Below are 16,584 nucleotides of genomic sequence, written 5' to 3'. Positions count from 1 at the left end.
AAGTATGTAATTGATTAAATAGAAAAAATCCAAGTTATGTCCTTGTAGATTATTTTTTGGATTTATGTGTAAGGAATATCTTGGTGGTCTGAGGGACTATGTTATTAAAGTTATACCTCTAATGGGATTTGGAGTACATAAGTATACTATGGACTATCTAATAGAGTGATCTATACTTTTAGCATTTATCAAGTAGTATATAGTATATAGGCACCCAATGTATCAAATTTTAGTAATATGTATTTAATTAAAGGGAAAAGTTTATATAAGGTTGCAACCTTAAAATATAGAATCACAGATGCACCTCAAAAATCTTTCGAAAATGTTGTTTTAATGTTGAAAAAACCCTCTAATCGATCATCTCGACATCGAGATGTATGAATATGAAAAAAAAACAGTTTTTGGGTCCCGAAAATAGTGCATCTTGCAAAACATTATCTAGACTGTCCATTTTCAAGATTTTCATATACTTATAGATCTACTTGATTTTAACCATTTTTGGAATTTAAAATTTTCTAATTAGGTATGAAAATAGATTTTAAGATAATACTAAGAATTTTTTACAACAAAATTACATGTTATGATAAAATTTTGAGGTGCACCTTAATTGGATTGTTTAAGGTTGCAACCTTCTAGAAACCGCACCCTTTAATTAAATAGGGTATGTCATACACATTAGATTTTGGACTAAGTAGCATAATAGTCCATACTCTTTAGATTTATCAAGCATATAGGCATGTGTTGCATAAGAATATGATTTGATGCACTTATTTAAACATAGGATGTCATACATATTACATTTTGGACTATGGACCACATACTATATAGTGATGTGCTTAAAAGTATTTAATATTTCATCAAGTAGCATATATGCATCAAGTAGCATGTATTCCTAGAAATAGGGCACTATGGATTTATGTAATTAGAGGTTGTCATACACTCATATGTACATATTGGATTTTGAAGCATGGACTATGGACATATACAATAAAGTGTTCAGTAGTATTTTGCATTTATCAATTAGCATGTAAGCATGTGATGCATAGAAATGGGGCACTATAGATTTATTTTAACTAGAAGATAGCATACATATTGCGGTATTGGACTCGTTCCCTTAACCAGTGGTAGTTGCGGACCTTGGGGCCAATCAACTAAGGACCTTGATTCCTATACTTGAAAAATCTCGATATTAGAACAAGAGGAACCCCGTTTATGACAAACGGAACCTCGATCCCTTAACCAAGGGAACCTGTACTAGCTCTACTTGACAACCTCGTTTAATGTGTAGTATAGCCTAGATTACTGCCAGTCAAAACCTCGAACCCATCGATATGGGATCTCGCTTCCATAAACCTAAGGATCTTGTTCCCTCTTTTGTTCATTGTCCGGACGCCGATCCCAAACCCAGGGAACTTCCACTATAGGACAGTTTGGCGATTCTCGAACCGATCCCGCTCCCGTAGCCAACAACTATGGATTATAGCTTCTTTGAATCAGTTTCGTGAGGAAAGATGCATTGCTAACAAAATATTATTCTCTGCTTAATCGCATATCTATTGCTGTTAAACTATTAGTTGAAGATTTAAGCATGCTATCGCATGCGCCCAAAAGAACATGAGGAATTACATAGATAGGTCACTAAGTTACCAAACAAAGGACTGAATCGAGAAAGTTTAAGTGTTTGTGCTGTCCCCACCTTATTAACACATAGAAGGACAGTTCTTTGCAGATGCAGCACAAGATAACAGTACAGTATAGCTTACCAATTCCCGTTTTGATGATATGCTCGAAATGTTAGAGGGCTTTAAAATATTCTCAAAAATAGATCTGAAAAGTGGGTACGATCATATTCAATTCTCCTTGGAGGTGAATGAACAGCCTTTAAAACTCAACAAGGGTTTGTATGTGACTGGATATGTAACTTGGATTGTCTAATGCCCTGAGCACTTTCATGAGAGTGATGAACCAAGTGCTTCGTCCCTTTATTGATAAATTTGTAGTTGTGTGCTTTGATGGTACTCCTCTTTGCAGTTTGACTGATGTTGAGAAGCTAGGCAACTTGGGGCAAGTGTTAAAGGTATTTCAAAATTATAAGTTGTTCGTAACTTTAAAAAAGTGTTCTTTATGACAGACAGGTTCGCAATTTCAGGATTATCAAGGCACAAGCAATTGTGGACTGGTGAACACTAAAAACTATGGGGAAGATGAGAAGCATTCATGGTTTGGCCACTTTCAGAAGGCAATCCCCCAAAAAATTTAGTAATGTTGCACCAATAGGCAACTTTATGAAGAAAGGAGTTCTTGAATGGAATAAAGCAGCCAAAGAGAGCGTTAGACTCGTTAAGGAAAAGATGACCAATACTCCTGTAGTGAAGCTCTTGGACTTCAAGAAGATCTTCCAGTTGGGTTCTGATGCTTCACATGAGGGTATTGGAGTTATCTTCAATCAAGAAGGCAAACACATAGCCATCTTCAGCTAGAAGTCGAATGATTCTAAGCCTCGGTGCTCCACCAATGATGTGAAATTTTATGCTATTGTGCACACCATTGGCAACAGTATGCCATACAGAGGAGTATATTTTGTTCCGAGATCATGAGTGAATGCCCAAAAGAAATTGAATCGGCTCTATTCCAAGTGAATTTTTTATTTGAAGCAGCTCCCTTCTGTTATTCCTCACAAGTTGGGTAGCCAAAATAAAGTGGTTGATGCTTTGAGTAGGAGGTGTACTACATACTAGGTAATATTGCAACTTTAGTTGTTAGGGTCAAGCTCATGCCACAATTATAAGCTAATGAGCCTTATCTTTCCAAGACTTTAACCAATGTATGAAAGGTAACAAAATTTCTTCTTGACATTGTGTTACAGGATGGCTTCCTTTTCAATGAGAGTCAGCTATGCATTCCAAAGGGTTGCTTCACATCAAAATCATCACCAAGTTGCATAACAGAGGACTTGGTTTCAGGCAAGATAAGACGATTGCACTGGTGGAAGAAAAGTATTACCGGCCCCAACTCAAGCAAGACATCAGCCGATTCAATAGAAGGTTCAGGTTCTATCAATTAACCACACGTCAAACTCAGAATACTGGATACCCCTCAGCCCATCCCCACCAGCCTTGGACTAATATGAGTATGGACAATGCGATAGGACTTCTACATGCTGCTAGAGGCTAAGACTCCACATTCGTTGTAGTAGATCCATGCTCGAACACTCTATTTCTTGTAAGAACACCCTAGATGCCATGCATGTGGCTGATCAGTTTCCTCAAAGAGATGGTTCACTACATGGGGATCCCAAGATTATCACCTTTGATCGTGACGAGTGATTTGTGACCCCTTTGTAGCACACCCTATTGAAGAAATTGGCCACCCCACTCTAGTATAGGTGCCTACCATCCGAAATTGATGGTCAATGTGAGTCGTAAACATAGTAACCCGAAGCGATTTGGGAACCAAATCGATTTAGAAATCGAAAGCATGAAATTGCTGCCGCCTGGCAGATTCCTGTTTTTGGAATTGACGTTCATACAAGAGGAATTATGGTAAGACTCCTATTTTTAGGAATCGAGATCCGACCAAAATAGAATTGAGATCCCTACTTAGATGGAATCAAGAATCCTTGCTCTTTGGAATTTTCTTTCTGACCTAGTTGAAATCAACCAATATAGAATCGAGATTCCTTCATTTATGGAATTAAGATACGAGCATCTGTATAATCGAGAGGGAACAGAGAAGGAAATAGTACGTCTCAATTCCATTCATTGACCGATATGACATACATGCATGTTTACATTATTTGTATTACATTCTTTCTAACATCTGGGAGATGCAATCTCTCCAATATAATGCATGCTTAAATAATTAAGTAGAGAAGTGGACTACTACTTTGATTTCTATTCATCATTTTATGCCAAAAAAGATGACCACACCTTGTATCTTGAGATTGAGTGTCAAGCTTGAGTAGATTGATGCCTTGAAAACTTTTAAACATTACTTCTGTGAAAAAAGCAGAAAGAAAAAAAAGGGGGGGAAGTAGTAGAATTCTGGTAAATGTGGAACCCAGTTTCAATAAGCATAGAATCGAGATTCACCAATAGCGGAATCGAGAATCAGTCAATATTGGAAACAAGATTCTACAACTATTGGCATCAGTGTTCCAAAAAGCGGACCTCCCAATGCCTGGGCGGCCTCCTAGGCAGATCTGAGGGCCTGGGAGCATCGCCCAGACCTAGGCGGCCTAAAAAAGTGGTGGTCCATGGGCGCCCGCCTAGGCGCCCAAGAAACCGCCTAGGCGGCTGCTTAGCGCCCAGACCAGGGCGGCCGCCCAAGGACTACGCCCCACATAGAGGCGGAAAACAGTTTCGTGAGGGGCATTTTTTGTCCTTTTTTTTTATATTAAAGGGCCAAAAATGGGGGTTTTAGGTCCATTTGAAACCTAAAACTTATTGGTGCCCATTTCAGAGAGAGAGAGCCCCCAAAAAACAAGTTTTTTGGTGATTTCTTTAGGATTGAAAGGTTTATCAAAATTATGAGAATTGATCAAAACATCACCCATTGATATTAGATTTAATTTTTGATGTTTTAGAAGATTGTGAGTCCTTAGAAGCATCTTTGAGGTGCAAGTTTGGAGATTGAGCAATCAAACCCAAAGTAAGTGATTTTTTTTTTTATTGCTTGTATAAATAGCAGTATTTTGCGATGTCTTCTTCGGGATCTAATAGGAGCGGTGATCCAGGTTGGAAATATGGCTACAACCCAGATCCGAATGATAAAAATTGTATAAGATGCAATTTTTGTAAGAAGGATACAAAAGAGGGCATAAACCGGTTCAAGAAACATCTTGCCGATATCAGGGGGGATGTCGCCCAATGTAAAAAGACTCTTGATGCTGTTAAAGAGGAAATACCTAATTTTTTGAATATGGTAAAAATGAAAAAAGATGAGAGATTTGTCTCCATAGCAAAGATTAAGTCTGGGGTTCAGGTCAATTATGATGATGATGATAGTGATGAGGATGGGATTGGGTAAGAGGTAGAAGTAGAGCAATCCATTATTAGGGGGAAAGCGAAAGGGAAAGGGAGTTGTAATTGCTTCTGCTTCTGGTTTATGGTTCTGGGAGTAAGAAGCCTCGAGTTAGAGGCCCTATGGATAATTTTTTGCCTCGGCCTGACCTTGAGGTTGCAGGAGAGAAACAAAGAAGCAAACCACCATTGAAAATATAAGAAGAAAGAGAGAGATAAAGCTGCTTATTATCTTGCTACATGATTTTATGAGGCGAGCATTCCTAACAATATTGCTCGCTTAAGCAGCTTCTATGCTGCGGTAGAGGCAATTGGCCAATTTGCACCTGGGATGAAACCCTCAACTCCATATGAGCTTTCAGAGCCTCTTTTGAAAAAGGCGATGAGTGTCACGAAGGAAGCTGTAGAAGTTAAGAAGGATGCATTGGCTCAGTATGGGGTTTCTATTAAGACTGATGCTTGGAGTGATAGGAAGAGAAGAAGTCAGTTGAATTTTCTTGTGGATTGTCCTTTAGGGATTATTTTTTTGATGTCTATTGATGCCTCTAATCATATCCAAGATGCCCATACATATTCCAAGTTTTAGAGAAGGGAATTAAGGAGGTTAGGGAGCATCATATTGTACAGGTTGTCATAGACAATGCTGCTCCTAATGTTGCTGCAGCTGATTTGTTGCGCATAGCTTATCCGAGAATCTTTTGGACACCATATGCAACACATTATATTGACCTCATGCTTGAGGCTCTTGGTGGTTTAACCGGGATATCAGGAGCAGTGAAGAAGGCAAAGTCAGTTACAAATTTCATTTATGGCCACCTCACCATCAGCATGATGCGTAGATTTACAAAGAAGAAAAACATTGTGAGGCCTAGGGTCACGAGAATTGCGATCTGGTACTTATGCCTAAATAGCATACATGTGCAGTTGAGGCAGATGTTTACCTCGAATGACTGGAAAGCATGCAAGTGGTCCAAGGATCAGGTTGGGAAGAAGGTGAGAGATATTATCCTTTCTAAGGCTTTTTGGCGAGGGGTGAAGGGCACTCTTAAGGTATTTTTTCCTCTTGTCAAAGTCCTTCGTATGGTTGATAGTGACAAGCCTTTTATGAGCTATATATATGAGGCTATGGAGAAATGCAAAAGAGAGAGCCCAAAATTTTGATAATGATGAGAACTACTACAAGCCTGTTTGGTAGATTATTGATGAGAAGTGGGATAAGCAGCTACATCAGCCATTGCATGCAGCTGGTTATTATTTGAACCCAGCTGTTTTTTATGTTGACAAGGATATACAAACAAATGACACAATTATGATTGGATTTAATAAGTGTGTAGATGTGTTGGTCCCTGATCTTGATATCCAGGATATTACATGCGCTGATGAACTGATAAATTACAAGTGCTCATTAAAGTCCTTTGGGAGTCCAATGGCGATGAGGCAAAGGACCAAAATTAATCCAGGTAGTAATAATATTCTTAAGTTCATCAAGTTCAAATCAAATTTCATTTTTATAATTCTATTATTTAATAATGATTTTATTCTATATCTTTGCAACCAATTGGTGGAGACAACATGGGTGTAGTTCTCCAAATTTACAAAAGTTGGCCATTAGGATCTTAAACCTAACCACTTCCTCATCCGGTTGTGAGCGCAATTGGAGTACTTTTGAAGGGGTAAGGCCATAAGGGTAATTTGTATAATTGTATTAATAATACATGAACCATAGATTTTAATTAGTTTCATTTGATTTTGTTAGATTCTTATAAAGAGAAGGAACAGGTTTGAATCAAAGAGGCTCAATGACCTAGTCTATGTCAAGTATAATCGATTCTTAAAGGATAGGTTTGCTAAGAGAGATAAGAGAAACCCCATCAGATCAAAAAATATGGACAATGCTATGGAGTGGTTAGTTGATGATGATGAGGTCGAGGGGCATGAAGGATTAATATGGGACATGGTCATGGATGCTTCAGGGACATCAGCAAACCCACGTAGGGCCACTAGATCTTCTGCACAGAGAATGAGGGTGGAGGAGGAAGATGAGGAAGAAGAGGCAGATTCAGAAGGGAGAGAAAGACAACCAGTATGTTGAGGAGGGTGACGACTCCGATGAATATGATGCCAATGCAGCTGACCCTAATTTTTCTGATGATGAATGATGAATGTTGAATAATTATTAAACTTTGAACTTTGATTGAACTATGAATGGTAAATTTTAAGTTTTAATTGGATATGGATTATGGACCGACTTATGGTTATGCTTATGGAGTGTGTGCTAACATGTAGTATACTTTCAATTCTGATGTGCCCTAAATACCTAATTCTTATATTTTATACAATATATAACTGTAGAATTGTTTTTGGATTCAACTGGGCCGCCCAGGTTCTAGGTGTTCGCCTAGACGCTGGGCAGCCTAGACCCCCAAGGCCGCCTAGGACCCGCCAAGCGCTTTTTGAAACTATGGCAGACATCGAGATTCCAAAAATAAGGAATTGAGATTCTAGACTTCAAGTAAGTGGGTTCCATGAAGATTCCTAGTCGGAATCGCCGAATCATGATTTCGAATAGGAATCGCGCCCTTCGATGAGAGATTCGGGTAACTATGTTTGTAAATAGAAGTTTGGAAACCTGTTAAGCAAACTTGTCAAAGACAAGCCTAGTCAGCCGACTCAAGCCATGTTTGCTTACAATAGAATCATCATTCAATGCTACCAAGACCATAAGGCAGCGTACTCACTAATGGTCCCCATTTGCGATAATATGGATCCATTTCCAAAGAGGGATCAGGCTAGTGATGAGGAAGAGGCACTAGCAAAGCACCTCCAAGAGGTCCATAAGCAAAGAGAGAAGCTTCAAGAGAGCTACGACAAGTACAAAGCTGACGCTGACCAGCACCAAGAAGAGGAGTTAAGGAATATAACTGGTGGTGGTGTCCCTACAGCAAGAGCACTTCCCTAGCAGCATCTATCAAATATTCAAGAATAAGAAGTTCAGTCACTATTGAGTGCCCTAAAAGATAGCCACCAATGCCACCAAATTACGCTTCCAATGGTGCGGAATCCCTCCTATTTTTAAAGTCTTTGATTATGAGTAAAATGGAAAGTTTTCTAGGGGACAGGCTATAGAATGGAGGGCGAAGTTGCCTAAGCAGGCTGTCAAGGCAATCCACAAGGTTCTTGATGTTAGGACCATTACTACCCAATGTGGATCATATAGCCATGCTGGGTAACGGAAAGATAAAGTTGAGTCAAAGACTTCATGGATTTTAGATGAAGACCAACCTCAAAAGGATTGATGAACAAGCACAGAGGAGGTTCACCACTGAATAGAACTCAAGGACGAGTTTTCACTAACCAAGGGAGGATGATGTAAGTTGAGCAGCGCCGCTTTCGGAGGCCACAACTTTGTTGGGACTTTGTAGCCATTTAAAGGCCTTACAAGAGCAAGTAATGAAATTTCATAATGGTGGCATAACAACTCCAGTGGGAGTATGGTCCAGAGGGGTCAAAGTTGTGGCAATATTGATGCCAAGACTCAAACTAGACTTAACGAGCTAGGCCAAGTTGAGTGCTAAAACCCTATGAGACCTGGGCATACAGCACAACCAAGAAGGATTTGCAGGGTTACCCCTTGATGAGGTAGGAGAGATGCCCAAGGTAGTAGACCAAGGGACTTAGTGACCTTTGTGCCCAATTGGTAGGCCTAAAGGGATATGGACCAAATCCTCATCATGACCATCGCACGGTATGTACATATGATAGTCATATTGGGAAGTAGACACATTGCGTATGAAACTACTCATCTTGAGGCTGCTAACAGAGTTCTTGGGTATTTAAAAATCATCACTAGGTAAAGGATTGTTCTTTGCTATGGGCACTTGCAAATTGGGGCTCATAGAAAGGCAGATTGGATAGGAGCCGTCACTTGGTGTGAATGTAAAACGCTCAAGTGGCCAGCGCAAAAGCGTGGGTTCGAGTCCTGAGAGCCACTTTGTGCATTCAAAGCCAAAGATTATGATTGTTTCCATCTCACCCCTCTCGGACCCTGCATAAGCGGGACCAACACTGGGTTACGGCCTTTTTTAGAAACACATATTACCAGCTTCTACTGCAGATTGCAGATCTAGATCAGGCTGTTGTACTTTGGTTGGAGGTAATCTTGTACTTCGAGGAGTAAGAAACAATATATTGTAGTGGTTAAGTGCAGAAGCATAGAATAGAAACATAACCCATAGCGTGTGTGAGTTACCCTAGCTCTTCGCACTAGCAGAAGTTAAGAAGTGGTCTTTTCATTTATCAGAAAAGGCCCTCATTGGTAATCTTCGGATAACTTGGCAGCAGCAGAGGTCAGAATCCTTTATTCCGATAACGTGGTCTTTTCTTGAGGCTCATAATTACAAGCTCAATATTAATGGTGTTTCCATGAGAAATCCAGGTTTAGCAGGTGGTGGTGGAGTTATCAAGAATAGAGCGGGCGGTTTTATTGCTGATTTTGCAAAGCATTTTGGTTTTGCTTCTAATAACCATGCTGAATTCTTGGCACTTGAGGAAGGAGTTCAATTGGTTATTCAAAGGAATTGCTTTCCAATTCAAATAGAAAGTGACTCGGCCTTACATGTGAATGTCATTCAGAATCGATGTCGTGCTCCATGGAGGCTAAAGAAGATTGTAGACAATTGTTGCACCAGACTTTTTTCTCATCGATGGCCCATTACACATGTCTTTCAGGAGGCCAACATGATTGATGAGGCCCTCGCAAAGAAGGCAGTTGCTGGCCGCGGTGCTACTGTGTGGCGCCATAGACCACCAGATTTCCTTTCCTATCTTTTATTACATGATCTGGCGCAATTCCCCTACCATAGGGCTGTATGTTAATTGTTTTTCTTTGCTTTTTTATTAATGATAAAACGGGTAGGGGGCCTTCTCCCTCACTGACTTACCCAAAAAAAAATACCCTAGCTTAAAATTATCTTACAAGAACTCGACTTTCCAATGAGGCGGTCAATGTCCTTGTGTTATGACAACAAGGCAGCCACCAGAATAGCTCACAATCGGATCCAACATTATAGAACCCAATATATAGAGGTAGATAGACATTTCATTCGAGAAGGAGTTGCTACTAGAGAAATTTGCATCCCTTATGTTAAAACAAAAGACCAGCTAGCAGATATTCTTACCAAGGTTGATGGGAAACCGTGACTACAAGTGATCTTAAGTAGGCTGGCAAGATTGATTTCTACACACTAGCATGAGGGGAGTGTAGTCAATGTTAAATTCTATGGTTATTTCTCTTGTATTTTTAAGTCTCTAAGGAGCTATTTGTCCCATCTCATAGTTAGGGGCCATCTTGTACATCTTTATAACTTATTATCAGGAAAGGGATGAAAGGAGCATGTGGACTATAACCCTAAGAGGCTGCCGCCTCCCTCTCATGTGGATTGTAACCCTAAGAGGCTGCCACCTCTCCTCTCTCTTCTCCACATGACTCTTCTTGTCATCTTCTCTCTCTTCTCTCTTTAAACCATCAACTTCTTTATTCATCAGCATCATCATCATCATAACTTTTTCTCAATTATTTGAGGTCGGCTACACGAATCCCGGTCCGTCATTAAGCTCTATTAAAGGCCATCTTTCTGATACAACGTATCGGTTCTAAGGAATGCCCTAGCATAAGCAGATACTGTAGGTTTAATATTCATAATCAGTTTTGGTAAAATTTTACGTTGGCTGCCTACCTACCACAACCCAGCCCTTTAATCCGGGCATGGGACGGGAAAAGGGACAGTTTAAAGTCATCACCCTTCTTAGACCATCTTTATTCATTTTCCATTGTTTCCTTTCCCTTTCTTGTTGTATTCTTACCTATTATAGAATCCAGGTGGAATATTATCTATTAAGGGCTCCTACGGTAGGTAGAAGACCTTAAAATTCAAAACCAAATATTAGAAAAAATGCAAACGAACTTTTGGTTTTCTTTACTGTAATTTATATTCTTAAATTTAAGGACCTTACAAATCGGAGGGAAAAAGAAAACTTAAAAGACAAACAAATAAAGTTACAAAATAATTGTTCACAAGATACAAAAAAATATATGAACACATTAACAAACTTTTGGTCCTTTATTTTTGGAATTTTTTCTCTTCTTTAATTCTAACTTTTTTAAGGACTTCTCACAATTGAGCAAGCCCTTCCAAAACCAAAAATGCGGAAAAAAACACAAAACAAGTATCTGTTCTTTTTTTGTCTTTTCCATTTCTGGTTCTTTCTTTTTAAGAGCCTTTACAATTTATAAAATCCCATAAATTTTAATATTTTAATCAGAAAATACAAAAAAATAAGTATAGAAATTTTCATTTTTTCTTGCATTTTTCTAATTGAAAAGGGATTTTACAAACTGCAGATGCCACTAAAATTTAAATGCTGGGTTTTGTGGCCTTTAAAGGCCTAAAGAGCTTGTAAATAGGATATTATAGTGAAATATGCACTTTAGTGAGAGTGTGTGTGTATTCTGACCAAGAGTTGGGCGGTTTGTGGCCCTGGTCATGTTCAAAACCCTTGCTACCGGGCATGTGACACTACCGAGAAGGGTTTACAGTGGGTAATCCCTTCCTGAAGTAGAAGAGATGCCCAGGGATGATGTTTGTAGGCTAGGAGAACTGAGTGATCTCTTGTGTGTAGTTGCAAGCCTATGAAAGCAAGGGTGAAAGCCTCAACAAACTTCCGCACGACATGTACACAGGACAGCCGTATTACTTGGAAGTAGCCCTATAGAGGGACATGTGTACCTGTGCATAGAGAGAGCCCCTTTTACACTATGGTGAGAAGTGCTAGACTTGCTCTTAAAGAGGGGAACTGGAATCCACATTCACGGATCATGGTCCCATTGTTTTATTGTCCAACTTTGACAAGTCAATCATGAGCCCCTGAAATGAGACTGTGGGTCATGGGTCTTTGCTTGGTTGAACAAAATACAGTAGTGGATCACGGTTTCTGGGGCAAGTGGACTGCACTTCATCATCATCATTTTAGACTTTTCCCAATTAAATAGGGCCGACCACATGAATCATGGTTCTCTACTCTACTCTAATAAAGGCCATACCCTCAGTAAGGCCATAAGTCCCCATATCTTTTCGGACTACTTCCAACCACATCTTTTTGGGCCTACCCCTTGCTCTTTTCAGTCCTTCCACTTGAACTAACTCGCACTTCCTAACAGGTGTTGTACATGGTTGGCACCACACATGGCTAACCCACCTAAGTCTACTCTCTCTCATTTTATCGCCTATTGGTGCCACGCTTAAATTCTCTCGAATAGATTCATTTCGAATTCTATCCTTTCTTACTTTGCCACTCATCCATCTCAACATCCTCATTTCCACTACACTCATTCTATGAGTATATTGTTTTTTGTCCACCCAACATTCCTCCCCATAGAGCAAAGCTAGACTCACTGTTGTCCTATATAACTTACCCTTCAACCTCATTGGTATGCATTGATGACATAAAATTCCACTTGCAAATCTCCCCTTCGCCCACCCAACTCTAATTCTGTGTGCGACATCTTCCTCGATCTCTCCATTTTCCTAGATTATCGACCCAAGAAATCGAAAGTGCGGTCAGTTTTGTACTTCTTGGCCATCATTCTTGACTACTTCCTCGTCTCTACTCCTATTATTACTAAACTTGTACTCCATATACTCTGTCTTAGTACAACTAATTTTAAAACCTTTGGATTCTAGAGCGTCCCTTCAAATTTTTAACTTTATGTTCATGTTGTTTCGGGTCTCATCAATCAAAATTATATCATCTGCGAACAACATGCACCATGATACCTCATCCTGTAGGTGCCTAGTTAAGTCATCTATAACTAAGACAAAGAGGTACAGGCTCAATGCTGACCCTTGATGTAGACCTATTGTCACTGAAAACTCACTCATCTCTCCACCAGTTGTTAGTACACTAGTTAGTCTCTCCACTAGTTGTCACTTACCCTTGAGTGGACAGCCCTTATTATTACTATTTTTGACCCATTGGTACCAGTCAATTCCTAGTATATGTTTGTACGATTTTTAAATATTTTCAAAATTTTATAATATTATTTCTGCATTAATTTTTATAATTTCATTAAAAGGATATTTTTAAAATTTTCAGAAATTGATAAGGCACATATAGGGACCAAAGGTCCCGCCCCCCCATGTGTGTGGCACCCATGTAGGGCCCACATTACCCCTTAGAGAGGCACATCATTTTTGTTAACAAATAAGTGGGTAGACCACTTTTTTAAGGAAAAGTGGGCACACCACATATTTAGGAGAATGGGGGGCACACCCAACTTTCTTAATATTTGATTTTGAATAAGATAGGAAATTTTTTAATAAGATTTGGTTTCCTATTCTAGTGGGAATTTTAAAATATAGATTATCCTTGAGTTTCTATAGATTATAGAAGATCTAGATAATGATAAGATTGGTTATATTTTCAATTTAAATAAGAGTTGGATATGGACCAAAATCTAAGGGGATAAAGTTCTTATCTTTCCACCCAAAATCATGATGGCTGATTTGTGGGATTGATGGCTCTGATTAAATCTCTCTCACCCCACAGATTTCCTAAACTATCTTAAAATATCTTGTTAACATTAGATAAGGCATACCTAAGGAAATCTTATTCAAATTGGGAATAGACTTCTTTCTATTTGAAGTTCTAATTTAAACCTCTTTCAAACACACAACAAGATTCTCTCTCTCACTCCCCAGGCCCTCTCTCTTTCCATCATGCCACTTTTCTCTCTCTATCACGCCATATTTTTTCTCTCTCTCATAAAATTGAAAACCACGTGACCCTCTCCTTTCCCTTAGAGAGAGTCATGCCACCCACTATCCTATTTTTTGAGTAACTTCTATCAAAGAAGGAAAGGTGGGACTTTCAAACCTTAACTGAGATTCGTTGTATTTTGAAGAAAAGAAGGGAGAAGCCAAACCTAGAGAGATCATCGCACAAATTCAGCCCTAATTTGTTCCTATAGGGTTTTTATAAACCCCAGTTAAGTTTTTTGAGTTCTCTAAAACCATATATTGAAAGGCAGCGTCTCAAAAGCTTTCCATCTCAGAATTTTTAGCAACACCTAAAAGAGTAAAAGTGTGCCATCGGTCAAGGAATCGACTGTGGGGTGTACCAAGACCTATTAAAGTAATTCCAAGCATCTTTCAGCAAGTCTTCATAGTACTTTTAATTAATTCTCAATACTATTTCTTGTTTTTTATGAATTTTCAGGAATGTTTATTGTACTAAAAATTATAGTAGGAGCTTGTTTAAAGCTTCAGGATAGTTTTCTTTTTTTTTGTAAGAGCCCTTTCCAAAACCCAAAAAACATAAATTTTTTATTTTGCCTTCTCTAAATCCAAAACAAATAAATCTTAAAATTAAAGACAATTTATCAAATTACCCATATGAAATGAAAAATTTAACAATTTACCTATATCTTTTGATTTAATTTCAAAATACTCCAAAATAAACACATGGTCTTGAGTTGGAATAGTTGTAAATAGGCAAGATGGTAAATAGCTCATATCCTATGGTTATTTTAATCTTACTTGGATGTTGAATGTTGACCGGAATCTAATCATAAATTTGGCCAAAATAGGCAAAAGTTGAGAGCGAGCGAGAGAGAGAGGGAACTTTTGGTTGTGAGAGGGGGAGAGGAAGGCTCGCAAAAATCCCTTTCTGTAAAACTGTATTTTATATCTCCCTCTAGACCCAATATGCCCCTTTAGAAACCCGAGACAAAAAAACACCTCCTTAAACCCCTCCCCCCCCCTTTGTTGGGGGTGAGGAGGAGGGGTGGCGGGGGGCAAATAATATCTTTTTTGCCCCTTGTAGGGAACGACAAATTTGATTTTGGGATCAGTGGACCGCCCAATCCAAACATTGGACCGATCAAGGCATTAGTCTAGTACTAGTTCAAAGGACCAGCCAGTCTAGAATGGCAACAAGACAAGGCACCGATTCAATGATTCCTAGTTCGACAGGCTTGCCCCGTCCAGCCCAGTCAGATATCACCGTTTCTATCTCATCCGCTCACAATTAAGGCTATGTTCACTCAAGACTAGAGCACTTCATTCCCTGACAGAGGTAGAATTCTATGGAAGCTCTTCATATTAGAATGTTTTGGGGTTTATGGGAAGGAGAGGAACAATCTCGCAATTAGAGGTGCGAGGTCTCATTCAGAGGGAGAGTATTTCAATGACAGCAATTTCTTAGGCTCTAGTTTGCTCCAAGTACAAGGGATTTGGTAGATTTGGTTAGAGTGAAGAAACATTGCACAATCATGCTCACTCAAACCAAGATAGGGTAGCAGACAGATGGGGGACCTCCACAAGGTTTCTTAAAGTAGTATTCTGATGGATGCTTTAAAGATGGTCCAAACCCATTATTGCTTGGACAAATTAACCAGAATTACCAGGAGAGATTAGCATCAACCTCGAGCCGAATAAGGGTATGTGATTTGATCTATAATGCAGTAGGCACAGCAACAGGCATGGTCCACATTGCTCATGAAGTGGGATTGTCTTAGGAAGAAGCACTATGAAAGACATACTGGCACCATGCCGGGGTTTCTATATAATGATGGATATTCTAGATCTCTTTGGTGATTCGACAGTTTATTTAACTGGTTGGCGAATGCGAGAGTAGATTTGCTTTTTATATGAGTAAATATAGGTTTCCCACATTCACATTGTGGACCCTCACTCTAGTATGATTCCTTTCTGTATTTCTTTTCTCCATATTTCATAAAACCGTTACCCTTGCTTAAAAAAGGAAATTTCCATACATATTTCTCTGGGTGCCTTCAGCAACATCAAGATTTTCACACATTTCCAAGTTCTCAAAATATAGGTTTCCTGGAAGGGTGCGGTTTGTATAGAGCCTAAGCTCTAAACAATCAAATTAGAGCCTTCCTTCAAATAGTGTCGAGAAATGTGGTTTCACTACTGGAAATCTTTATGATAGCCTTAAAAATATATTTTCATATTTATTTATAAAGTTTAAAGCTTCAAAAATAGCGTAGATCGACAGATCTATGAAAACTTGAAAACCTTGAAAATTGACGGTCCACAAATGCATTACAAAATACACTATTTCCAAAACTTGAAATCCATTTTTTTCTCGTGTCTATGCATCTTGATGTCGAGATGATCAATTTGAAGATATTTGAGCATCAAAACAACCTCTTCTACTGAAATTTTTTAGGTAGGCTCAAATTTGAATGTTTAGAGCCTTGGCTCTATATAAACCTTTCCCTTCCTGGAATCACATCATTTTATATATAAGACACTACACAACTCTGAATTTCCATATATCCTCAAGAATCAAAGTGCACAAGTTCTTAGCCTCCTTCAAGACAAATTATAATCAGTGATTGAGAAAGGAAATTTATGTCACAAAACATACGGACAAAGGGACAATAAAGAAATGACAGCATCATAGCATATAGAGCAAAAACTTTTCCCAAAAATCAAAAGGATAACTTCTAGCAAACCAACATTATTTAAAACAAAATATA

At 38.8% G+C, this 16,584-nt stretch overlaps 1 protein-coding gene across 24 annotated transcripts in view; it reads right to left on the bottom strand.

Annotated features, from left to right (window-relative positions):
* Window positions 1-16,584, bottom strand: part of ABCB26 (transporter associated with antigen processing protein 1) — an 88,672-nt gene that overhangs the window by 15,803 nt on the left and 56,285 nt on the right. The window lies entirely within an intron of this gene.

This window comes from Amborella trichopoda, chromosome 6 (genome assembly GCF_054954075.1).
Source record: "Amborella trichopoda isolate Santa Cruz 75 chromosome 6, AtrichopodaSantaCruz75HAP2 v2.0, whole genome shotgun sequence".
Classification (NCBI taxonomy): Eukaryota; Viridiplantae; Streptophyta; class Magnoliopsida; order Amborellales; family Amborellaceae; genus Amborella; species Amborella trichopoda.
Note: the sequence above shows the minus strand (reverse complement) of the source record. Positions and strands in the feature narration are given on the sequence as shown.